The sequence below is a fragment of the Fukomys damarensis genome, unplaced genomic scaffold, assembly GCF_012274545.1.
Source record: "Fukomys damarensis isolate Sample0158 unplaced genomic scaffold, DMR_v1.0_HiC HiC_scaffold_24, whole genome shotgun sequence".
In the NCBI taxonomy this organism is placed as follows: Eukaryota; Metazoa; Chordata; class Mammalia; order Rodentia; family Bathyergidae; genus Fukomys; species Fukomys damarensis.
In genome coordinates this window covers 50,700,508-50,713,511 of record NW_022900936.1, presented here as the reverse complement: position 1 = coordinate 50,713,511, position 13,004 = coordinate 50,700,508, and positions in this window count along the sequence as shown.

Genomic DNA, 13,004 nt, shown 5'->3' with positions numbered 1-13,004 from the left:
TACTTTGGGGGGAGAAGGGTAGTTTATGATGTTTCTCTTTTGATGGATTACTTGCTCTCTGGTACAGCAACTGAGAGAGACAGCAAGGTTACAGGGAACATAAATTGAAGGAGAGCCCTGGCATTTCATGAATCCTACACAGGTCCTGCAGCTTTGGCACATGACTGCCCTGTATGAGGCCATCAATTCCCTGTGCAGCACCACACCGAGTGGGATATGCAATCTGTGTGATTGTAGTTATCGTTGTTACAGCAAGCCGAACAACACTTTCAGCTGTGTGACCTGGAGGGATAAGTAGCACCTGAGGAGCTTGGATCCAGACGGGGAAGGAGCAGAATGGAGGGACACATTGTTTGAAATTCCTTTTGTTACCTTTCCTCCTGGTTTCCAGTTCTTGACTTTAAAGTACATGCTTTGGCTCTATTGGGATAGAATCTTACTCAGTGGGAAGTGCACCCAAGGAATCTGCATTTTTATAAGCACCCCAACGTGATCTTTGGGAATTTTTTCTTATTAATAGATGTTGGAAGCGCATAATAGTTAAATTTATCGTGGGGAGTTGGTAGGTAACACATGTGGGTAGGTAACACATCTAATTCTTTTTTTGTCCCCTACCCTTCCTACCTTCCCCTGCTCATCCCAATTCTTAGTTTCATTCCCATTCGCAAAAGCTCTATTTCCATTTTATTTTTCTTTCTTTTTTGGTACCAGGGATCAAACTCAGCTCCTTGCACTTGCAAGGCAGGCGGCAAAAACACTGAGCAAAATCGCAGCCCTCAGTTCTTTTTTATTCCTTTTCCTCCCGCTTCCTTCACCCTCCCTCTGTCTCTTGCTCCCATTTCCATTTGAAAACGATATCCCCGATTTCTATTATCTATCTTTTATTTTGTACTTTATTCATATTTTGAGTTTCACATATAAGATAAAACATGGGAAGTTTTTTAAAAAGCCTCATGTTTGGATGCTTTATAGTTGGTTCCTTTGAGACTAATTTCCCTGTGTACATGCCTCTTCACCCTGAAAATTCTGATGTATTTTGATTAAATTACTGGGTATCATTAGATGGCCGCATTTAACATCTTTGAATGACAAGACTTTGTTCTGTTCCCCTGCTCCAAAAAGTGTGTTTAAAATGAAATTAGCCCACAGCAATAACTTTAGGTTTGATGTAGGAAGGTATACACATACTGAGCAAATTTTATCACTGAACGTTGGGTTCTGTATTAGCGTATCTATATGGCGTTGATTTTTGGAGTTGAAGATACAATGTATTTGTGAAGATTCAAGTCCTTATATGAATATTCTCATTCAATTTTCATGGTCATAGGCTACAAACTAAGAAAAAGTAATACAGAATTATGTACAAACAAGTTTGTATCCTAGAAGTAAAAGAAGGTGCATGCACCTGTGCTGTGAGAATGAAGCTTATTGACACCTGCCTTACTGACCTATCGTCCCCATTCATGAAAGTAGAATTTTCACTTTGGGCCTGTACTTTAGCTTGATCAAAGAATTTGTGTTCTGCATATTTAATTTGTTTTATTATTATATATTTGGAATAAATGTTGTCTACATTCCTTGTGTGCAGTTGGTACATGTACATAAAACACTTTCATTCCTTCTTTTGTACATTTTTTAGTTCTGCTCATTGAGAATAAAGAATTCTAGTGAAATGAATGATAAACCATATATTAATCATTTTTCTCATTCCAAAGACACCATAGTCAACACAACTAAGGAAGGAGAGGCTTAATTGGACTCATAATTTAGGGGATTCCATCTCTGGTTCCAAGGCAGAAACATCACAGCACAGTGGTGTGATGGATCAAAGGGGCTTAGTTCATGGTGGCCAAAAACAGAGCAGAAAAGAATAAAGTACCAGACATAGACCCCAAGGTGACGCTTCTGTGACCTATGCAGACACACCCAGAAGTGTACTTTACTAATCACCTGAGTGGATCCAAAACCAGTTAACTCACAGGACCAAATTTAACCACTATAATTGATCCTTTGTCATTTATTCTCCAAATAAACACAATAATAGTTAATGATTCACCTAACATACAACTATCCTGTATACAACCAAGAATGTAATAATCTCTCCCACAAAATCTCAAAAGTTTGAGCATTTTGCAAGATCGTGAGTCAAAATGTCTTTTGGGACAACTCATGGTGGAGGGGTGCATTTGAATAAAGATGCTTTCTTCTTGTTGGCTGAGAAGCATAGTAGGGAAACATTACCAGAAAGAAAGGGCCATGGGACCAGATACACACCATGCTTCCATGATTTATGAGACACACCCACCAGTCTGCTTTAGGAATCCTCCAGCAGGAGCCAAGCAGATCAAATAGACACAATCAGACATAACCATAACCGACACAATCTTAAAATTTGGAAAATAAATGAAACTCTGTATTTCTAGAAGTCAAATATACATCATATGATCTAGGTGTGCCTATAATTTCATTACTCTGAGAGACTAAGGTAGAAAAATCACAGATTTGAGTCCAGCCTGGGGAACTTAGTAACTTAGCAAGACCCTCTCTCAAAATCCAAGTGAAAAAGGCCTAGGGAAATAACAGTGCAAAGGCCTTGGGTTCTTTATGTAGTACCACACACAAAAAAAATAATAAAAAATAAAAAGCCAACATGTGACCCTTATTTTGGCAGTGCATTTTGTTTTGGTGTGCCTGGGATTGAAGTCAAGGCTTGACACTTGCTAAGCAGCCTCTCTACTACTGTTTGACATTTTTTATGAAATTTGAGCATGGTATCCCTAGTACGGAGGATGTTCTTTCTTAAGGTGCTGATTGTGGCATATTAGTATGCCATGTCATTTAAGTTTTTTTTCTGTAAGATTTAAGAAATCCTACTGAAAAATCTTTAGAGAAAATATAAATATATCTCTGCATTTATGTCTATCTGAACATTATACATGTATATGCACACAATTAGGGAGTTAATAACTCTGTCTCTTGAAAATATCTATTTTAAAATTCCCTGAAAGTTCAAATAAAACAAACCTTTGAAAGAATTATAACATTACTTGAAATACATAATTTTAAGCTACTTTTCTAGATAATTGAATTAAAATTATTTCATTTTGTAGACTAACTTTTTATTTAGGTTAGGTTTATGAATTCAAAGGACAAATTTTATCTAGGGTAGGGTGTTGGTACTATGGAAATGCTGACTATGTACAGACTATGAACTTAAAGAAACCTCTGAATGATAAATACTATTTTTGCTTTGGTTAAAATTGTATTTAGCGAAATGCTAAAGAAAGTTTATTGACTTTTTGTACTAGTAGTCTTACTTTTGGATTTTGATGTTCTGTTTGTTTTATTACAGACTAGTTTCTAGAAAAATGCTCTAACCGGTAAACATCCTAAGATGAGGATGCTTCAGTCTGTTCCCAGGTGAAATGTGTGAGCTTCCTTATGACTGATCACGATTAAGCTGTGCCCACCGAGGAGGTACGAAGTCTTTGGTGGTTTTAGTCAGTCTGTTTCTTCGCAAAAATTAACTGTCTCTACACACAGAGCAGAATATGAATTTAAATTATTTCACAGTATATTGGTTAGATTCTTTAGAAGAACAGAACGAATAGAAAAACATATGTACGTGTAATTATGAAAAGGGATTTATTAGATAAGCTTACATGATCACAGGCAGAAAAGTCCACAATAGCTACCTGGACACTTTTGAGTTGGAGCGTCCAGTAACTTATCAGTCCAAGAACTTGGGAGTATCAGAACTAAAAGGAGCAAGCATGCAGAGCTCAAAATGGATGGCTAAAAAGCCCCCTGATAGTATCTGGGGTGGGTCTGTGCTGAACAGCTGATGAAGGTTGGGTCGGATCCCTATGCATATTGGCAAGATCAAGAGATGCACACGTTAACGTAGAATGGGATTTTTCAATGTAGATGGACTCCCTCCCTTCCCTTCATTCCTTCCACGCTGCAAGCCTATCGTATGGGCCACCAACAATCAGGGTGGTTCTTCCCCTTGCATTTGCTGGCCTACATGTTGGTTATCTCTTGAAACATCCCATGGATAGAGCCAGGCATGTGCTTTTTTTTTTTTTTTCTGTAGCAGGGATAAAACTCAGGACCCGACCTTGCAAGGCAGGGCACCACAGAGCTGAATCTCTGGCCCCAGACATGTCCTTTATTAATCTTCTTGGCATTTCTGCATCCTGTCAAGTTCGCAGTCATAATTAGAAGTCACACCCAAGAAATGAAACTGACTCCTTCCTGTATAGTTACTAACAGTGGATGGAGAGATCTGCAGCTACATTTTTATTCTTCTGCATATTTAGGTACATACGTGGATACAAACATTTATTTCACTGAAGTAAAATATACCTCTTTTGTAAAAGAAAGTGTCCATTCCCTTAAAAATAAAAAAGGAGAAATTACCTCACTAAATGTATTTTTGGGATTCATTGTGCATAGTCATGACAATATTTATTGAAATAAAAGTTCATTCATTTTAGGAAATAGCACCTAACAAGAGTCAGGCACTGTGCTGGGTTCTAGGATATAGTGGCAGGCAGAGGCTCACATTCTGGTTAAAATGATAGAAAATATACTGTTAATATACTATTATGTCATAGAATCAGTAATGACAAATACACGACAGGGGGCCAAGAAAACAGTAGCGAATAGAAAGTAACTAAAAGAGGGCGGTTTTATACAGACCAAGATGGGAGTCATTTCATATAAAGGTCATTCTAACAGAGGGCAATTGAAGTGTTTGAGCCTAAGAAATGTTTCTCAGAAGAACTTCATAAGCAAGGAAATAGGCATAGAGTCACTAAGTGAAGTATGCGTGGCCTTTTAAACACGAAGGAGGCCAGAGTGGGTGGGATGGCCTTTGAGGAGGGAAGAAGGACAGGGCACAAAGTCAACCAGGTGAACAAGACATCACAGCATATGGCGAATTCATGGCCATACAATTCTGAATGAGATGGAAAGTTGTTGGAGATTTTTGGCCGGAGTGATGTGTTCTGTCTCATTTTAACAAGATTTCACTCTCCAAACTATGGCTGGCAGAGTGGAAGCTAAGAAGCCACTGTTTTCCAATAAGCAGAGCAGAGGAGGAATAGTGCCTAACCCACCTTACTGGATTTCTGGCTGCGTAGTTCCTGGGTATGTGGAAATCTGCAACTTTCCTGAATGTTTTGGGCTTTAAGAGTATTCTTCTCTGACATAAATGAAAATCTTATTTGGCTCTATCCGAAGTGACTATAAACAAAACTATAAACTCTAGCTTGAAATTATTTCTAACATATTGTCTGCGATGAAGAACAGTGCTACTATAACGACAAAAATTAATCATTTGATTTTATTTCTCTCATTTAGTGCATAATTTAACTCTGTTGAGGCAACGTTTGGAGGTAAGAGTATTTGCATTTAAGTGAATGATATTAAAGTGCATTATACCTACTTAGTTCCAAGATTGAATTTATTATTACGGTATGGGGAAAAATGAGTGACTTAGACTTGTCAAATCTTTTCTCTGTACGAGGCAGTGTTTTTTGTATACGAAGGTCAATTGTGTCTGACAAACGAATGCAGAAAGAAAGCCTTAACCTCCAAGAAAATTTATATCTAATTTTGAATCTCTCCTGGTAGCATTAAAAAAGAGAAATGAAAACAAAGAGTGGAAAGGGGGAGATTAGATAGCAGAGCAGATTGTTTACTTGCTTGAGCCTTCTAGATTTTCATTTTTTTCTTTTATCTCTCCAGGCTTGAGTATTTATTGGTGCCCATTTCATTTGTCTTTCCCTGGATTTAAAATTGAGGTGATGATATGGGATATTACCTGTGTGCTTCAGAACATCCATGAGTGACATGTGATAGTTGCCTGGAAACTAGAGATGAATTTCTACAGGCTTTTGAAATGCTTTACATTTGAGAATAAAGCTCAGCTGAAGTTTAAATAGCATACTAACTGTGAGTATTGATCTCACATGTTATCTGTTAGGATATTTCTGCTTCAGGTAACAGAAAATTCCCAACTCAAAGTAGCCTAGCCACTAAAAAAATTTATGATCTAATATAGCTGGAAGATCAGAGGTAGGGTGTGATTCTGCTGTGTTGTAATAAGAGGCCCAATGTAATTATGGATCCAAGTCCTCACCCCTTTGCTGTACTCAGTGTCAGCTGCTTAGTAGGCCTGGTTGCCCTGTGGTGGCAGGATGACTGTTTGTGAGTATCAGAGTGACATTAATTCTTAATTCTTGCTAGGAAAAGTAAATGAAGCTTTCTTTTCTGTAACAGAAAATATTTTTTCTCTTTAAATGAATTAGAGAAAAAATTCATGGGTCCAACTCTAGACAAAGGAATGCTATTTTCTGACTGGTTTAAACTAATCAAAATTCATTTTGAGGAGTAGGTGCATTTTGAAATTCTGGACAAAAGCAGTTATCTTACAATGGAAAGGCAATGGTTAACTCATGAACAGAATGGAATCTTTTTTTATTATTCTGTTCCTTATAAAATATTGGACATTCTCCAATAAGAATGAAAATAGGGAGAAAAGGAAAAGAATTCTGATGATGCTAACTTTTTTTTCAAACTGCTTTGAAGCTTCCCATTTGAAGTACTTAAAAATAGTATTTTTAAAACAAATTATTCTTCTGCCATTATTGAACATATAAGAGTTAAGGTCATTGAATACCTGTAGTATAAGAACAATTTATTCATTACAGTTTCAATATTTTAAATTTCATTCTTAAAAAACATAATTTTCAACATCTACATTAATTGTACTTACAAATATAAATAGTAGCAAACATGTAAACAGATTAAGACATTTTTCTTTCTGGAATCATAAAATCTTTTTCTTTGTTAAAATAATTTTAGTAGATGAAGACCCAGTCAAGCAACCAATAACATAACTACATATATATTTCAATATTTTAAATTTCATTCTTAAAAAACATAATTTTCAACATCTACATTAATTGTACTTACAAATATAAATAGTAGCAAACATGTAAACAGATTAAGACATTTTTCTTTCTGGAATCATAAAATCTTTTTCTTTGTTAAAATAATTTTAGTAGATGAAGACCCAGTCAAGCAACCAATAACATAACTACATATATATATATATATATATATATATATATATATATATATATATATATATATATATATATATATACATACATATATATATATATATATGTCTGAATACATACTACATATTTGATAAACTTTTGCTTTATTCAATCTACATTTGAAGAAGATACTAGTTTTCTATTAGTGTACCATAAATTACTGCAAAATTAGTCAATTTAAACAATGAAAATTTATTACCTTACACTTTCTTTAGGTCAGAAGTCTGAGCAAAGTATAGTTGGATTTACTGTTTAGGTTTTCACAGGGCTACATCAAGGCCACAGGGAAGATTCACTTACACTGTCAACCTAATCTGGTAATCAGTGTCTTTTTTCAAACTCATTGACAGAATTCAGCTTCTTGCACTCATAGGTCTGTCCCTATTTTCTCACTAAACATGTAGGATGAACGAGTCTTGTCACCAAAGGGCCACCACCAACCCCTTCACATTATGGGTTTTCCAGAGTAGCAGTGATTTCTCTTTCTGACTGAATCTCTGGCTTCTAGACTCAGATATAAGGACTCAGGATTAGTTTACATTAACTAGATAACCTTTCTATATTAAAATTAATACATCTGGGACTCTAAATCCCTTTACTGTGGTATCTAGAATTGAATAAGTAGAAAATTCATCAGAAAGCCTCCAATACATGAAGGCTGAGCTGACAGAGAACAGGTTCTACCTCTTAACAAAAGATCCAGAAAGAATTGTCAGGTCATATGTGTCAAAGCTAGAGATCTCAAAAGATGCATGTCTTTCCCTCCTCTCCTCTTTCCTTTCCTCTGCTCTGCTCACCTATTCTCTCTCTTTTTTCTCTCTCCATATATATCCTTTCCTTTTTTTCTTCTGTCCTGTCTATCCAGCCAAACAGAAATCGAATAGGTTTTCTCATTTACAGAAAAACAAACAGAACAAAGAAATACTTCCTTTTGCCCAATGGCCAAGAAGAGAATAAAAAGACTAAGATAACACAGAAAAAAAATCTCTGAAGAAAATGAGGAAGAATAAATTGAGAGAAGATGTGGATGGAAAAACAGGTAAATACACCAAAGCAAGTATCCAGGAGACAGAAGAGAGAGTGAGATAAAGTTAGAACAAGAGGAAGCGTTATAGGAAGACAACAGGATGGGGAAAAAAAAGGTGGAGATGACAAAGTTGAAAGTAACAATCATGACGCATTTGTGGCCAAGGATTTGTAGTTGCTTTGAACATGGCACTTTGCTTCTTTTTTCAGAACAATTTCCTGTGGTGAAGAAAGGCTGACAACAGCACATACTTGTGTTATATCTTGTTCTTGTTAGCAGTATTTCTCAACACTCACTGTACTACGGTCTGGCTTCCCTAGAGTGTCAGGCAAAGGAGATAACATTACACTTAATAAAAACATAAGAGTTCAAAACAAAAAGAAAAGAAATTAAACAAACAAGAGAAATTAAAAATAACCCACGGTTTTGTTAGAGTCTCCTTGCAACAAATTATTTAGACCAGAGACTAGGAATGTGAGTGAGTACCTCAGTATGATTTTCTCTTTTCATTTTCAGTAAGAATGAACAGAAGTTAAAGGCAATTTCATAAGTTCATTTCCCTCAGAGCACTATAAAGAAATGTTGCATATGGGAACCAACTGGTTGTTAGTTACTAAATCTGAAATGAACAAAATTAATGACAGAGGCTTAGCTAAGCTGAACCATTCAGTAGCATCTGTGTTGTATGTGTGTGCACAAAATACACATGTGTATATGTGTGTGTCTGTGTAATATGCATATCTTCCAAATAGATATCATTTAAACAAGCCTTCTATATCTCTTCTATAATAAATTGTAAGTGATTGAATGCATATTTTTAAAAAGAATGACTTATAAAATCCCCAGTAAAAAGACTGCATTTTATTTTCTGATTCTTTGATGTTCCTGAGAGTTTAGTTTCTTAGATCCATAACAGAAGGGCCTAGGCAAGGATTGAAAGTTCCTATGCCAGCAGCTGTCAGTAGCTGACAAAGTGAGTATATACGCCTGGCTGCTCCTAATGTTCCCTATAAAGATTAACTTTTCTCTTTCATGAGACACTGTTGGCCATGAGGTGTTGCTGTTGATTCATTGTCATTTTCTTTTGGGAGTTAGTGAGAGGGCTACAAAGAAGAGAAAAGAGATGAAATCTCTCTCTCTCTCTTTCTCCCTCTCTCCCTCTTCTGTATTTTAGAGCAGAAAGATGATTAATAATTCTACTTTATTGTGATTCTTATGCCCATTATAACTAGATAACAATCTCTCTGTCTTTTGTAAGGCATCTCTCATAGGAATGAGGGGGAGTTGCTCTGACAGTAGTGATAGATCTGTAGCAGTGCCGACAACAGCTACCAAAACAGCAAAAGACATCAAGATTATTAACACACTGAAATATGAATATGAATTCCAGTGAAAGGCAGTCCTCAACATTGCCTCCTCAGGCATCTGCACCTATGTTTCCCTGTCTTCTAAATCTGAGGCTTTGCTCATGAATTAATATTCATGGGTTACATCATTTTCCTCAAGTTCTTAAAAAATAAACTTGTATTTTCATTTCCTATGTTTTTAGATTTGAGTATGTCTTACTAAGCTATCAGAAAGCAATAACATTGCAGCTTGGGGCACATGTAGAATAGATACTGGTATTTTAATACCACCATAGGGCACTCAGTAGTCCTGTTAGTTTTTGGTTTGGGAAAATGTGCCATTATTTTGTAAATTGTGGCCGTGAATAAGTGGAAGATGATCTTGTCAAATTGATGTTTCTTCTGTTACTTTTCTAGTATCTTCATTGGTTTTCGACTGTAATGAAGACTGGCATGGATGATTCTGGCTCAAAAAAGGTCACAGTCACACCAGTCTACATAAATATCTTTGTTTTAGCATGTCTCTGCCACACAACTACTACTGTAGTTTCCTAGGAAAAATATTAGGACGGCGATGATCAATGTACCAGTGTATATACATAGCTCTTAAGGAAAATAAAATGACAATGCATAATAGAATTCGCTGATGCATAAAAATGATCAAAAATATTTATAAATTGCTTAAAAGTAATTTCAAATCAAATAAGTAATTTATATATAAAATAATAACACCATCACTGTACATCCTTATTCTAAAATGAATTATCAATATTTATCTTTCCCTTTCTTTCCCTGCATACAGCTAACATTTGAATTCCAGCTTCTGTTACCTATTACATTGCCTTATTATGCATGACAATTTTCTCATGGCTTTTCTTCATTCAGCCTTTCCCATACAAGATTGATACATATTAATAACCTCTACCTATTTACCACTGCTTAACCTCTAAATCCCACGAAACACAGTGCCTTCTCCTACTGCCAAGAAGACTTTATCACATTCCATGATCTATAACCAACAAAGCAAAAATTTATTCCTTAATCTGTCATTATCATCAAAGTCACTGGCATTACATCAGAAAGCATAACTTTAATACTAAAATTTTCATCCCCTTCATGAATATATGTTCATTTAATTGTCAGCAACTCTATATGCTAAATATTAATACTTTCCTTTGGTAAATAATGGAATGGCAACTTAGTTAATCACTCTAAGATCACTCTGGTAGCAACAAAAGTGTGACTTTATAATGAGTAATATATTGATGATGACTCAGTTACTGGATTCTGAAATCCAATAGCATGTGTACATTGAAGTCACAGCTCTCCCACTGGCCTCCACCAATGACAAAATGCAGGCAGGGATACTTAATGTACTAATGCAAGCCCTTTCCTGAACAGCACAAGACTCCTGAGAATAACTTGGTTCAGAGATTCCTGTCATCTTTGTCAAACATTTCTTGAGCACTTTCTTTCCATCTTTTTCTTCTTCACTGGAGTCAGAATTAAGTCTGGATTACATAAATTCCTCAGTCTTGTTTTTACTTCTTATTTTCCCTCATAAGCATTTTCTACAATGAACCTGTTTTTGTCTAATTTTATCTTTTTATGTGCTTCTTGGAAGTTTCAGAATAAGTCACACTTCTACTTAGAGATTTGGATGAAATTTGCACTCAAGAGTATCTATACACAAAGGCAATATACGTATACATATGCACAATAATATATGGGCTTCATAAACATTTCTTAACTTTGCCATCAGTTTTGGCCAAACATACTGTATGTAGTTAAGATGAGTTCATTTTCCATTTCTGTTCCATTGTCTTTCACTTTGAATATCTTCTACTCTCCCTCAACACTGGATTCACTTTTCAAGGTCTATCTCAAACATTGCCTTTTCTGAAGTTTTAAAAAATAACTATTACTCTCCCTTAATTGTATTTCTACATGTGCTTCTTTTCATAGTTTAAGTAATATTTTACTATACTGTGCAAAAATGTACCCAAACTTGTAATTCTGCTCTGTTCTCATTCTGCTATTGGCTTCCTGTGTGACTGTAATAATGAGATATTTCCATGGTTCACTGTGTTCAATCTCACAATATGCATATGCATGTAAATAGAAATAAATTCAAAACTGGTAAAATAAACTTCATAGTGCTGACTGTAGCATTATGAGAGATGAAAATATAAATATCTGTATATTTTATCATTTATATAAAGGTAATGGTTTATACTGATTGATTATTACTTCAGTAGTATTAATGAAATAACTTTCTAGATAATACTAGTCTCCCTCTCTCTCTGTCTGTCTCTCTGTCTCCTGCCTCCTTTTTCTAACTGTGTCTTTCTGGTTGAAGAAGAAATACCATATAAATTCATTTATCTCTATATTCAGTTGATGGTAAAGGTGAAGAACACAAGGTTTTCTTCAAATATAGTTTAAAATATAGATTGATTCATCTAAAAGTGATTTAGAACCTAATCACGGAATATCTAGAGCTTCAATAACCACAAAAAGAGAACAAGAAGGATGATTGGAATTTATGTGTCATGATATAGTGTATGGCCTAAGATCTAAACTTGTAAGAAAAAATAAAACAAAAGAGAAACTTGATTTTGAAGAAGTTGTTAGATCCAAATGCTAATTTAGAGGGAAAAAAAGGTGACTGATAAACATGTCAGATGACATTATGAGGATGTAATACGCAGAAACAATTAAAGTACATTGAAAAATAAAATTAAAGGATTTTAGAAAGGCTCAAGTGCCATATCAACCAGTTGCAGTGTGTAGCTTTGTTTTGATTCTGATTCAAACAAGTGATTAAAATAAAAATATACGATGCAATTGGAAAATTTAACAGTAAATAAACACTCAATGTTATTAAAGAACTTATAAATTTTTAAGTAATCACTGGCTTTGATATATATATATATACATATATTTATGCTATTTATTGATGATGGACTTGGCTTGTGGTAATATATTGTTCTATTAACTTCTCATAAATATTCATAATAAACTATGTAGTACAATCAATAAAACATTAAGGGAAAAACAGTGTCTGATTTGATAAAGTCTAAATACCTTTTGAGTTGATTCCTTCAACTAGATCCTCAAATTGTGAGGCTTTGTGGCATAGTCATAAGTGCTTATCTACAAGTGTCTGCTTGACAAGACATAATGCAATGTTATTAACTGAAAATGGGCATTGGAGCAGGTAAGAGACTTAGGTTACATCTACTTTTTGTTTGTTTTATTATACCTTATTCCTTGAATGAAAAGCAAAAGTACTGCCATAAAGATTTTTCAATGAACAAAGAGCTATAACAATGATACTAGATGATTTCAAAAAAATACTCTTTTTAAGAGGAAGACCCTGTGTCAAAATAGAAAATAAAGATAGGGCTCAGTGTGAAGGCCCTGGTTTCAATCCCTAGTGCCACAAAACAAAAAAAAAAAAAAAAAAAAAAAAAAAAAAAAAAAAAAAAAAAAAAA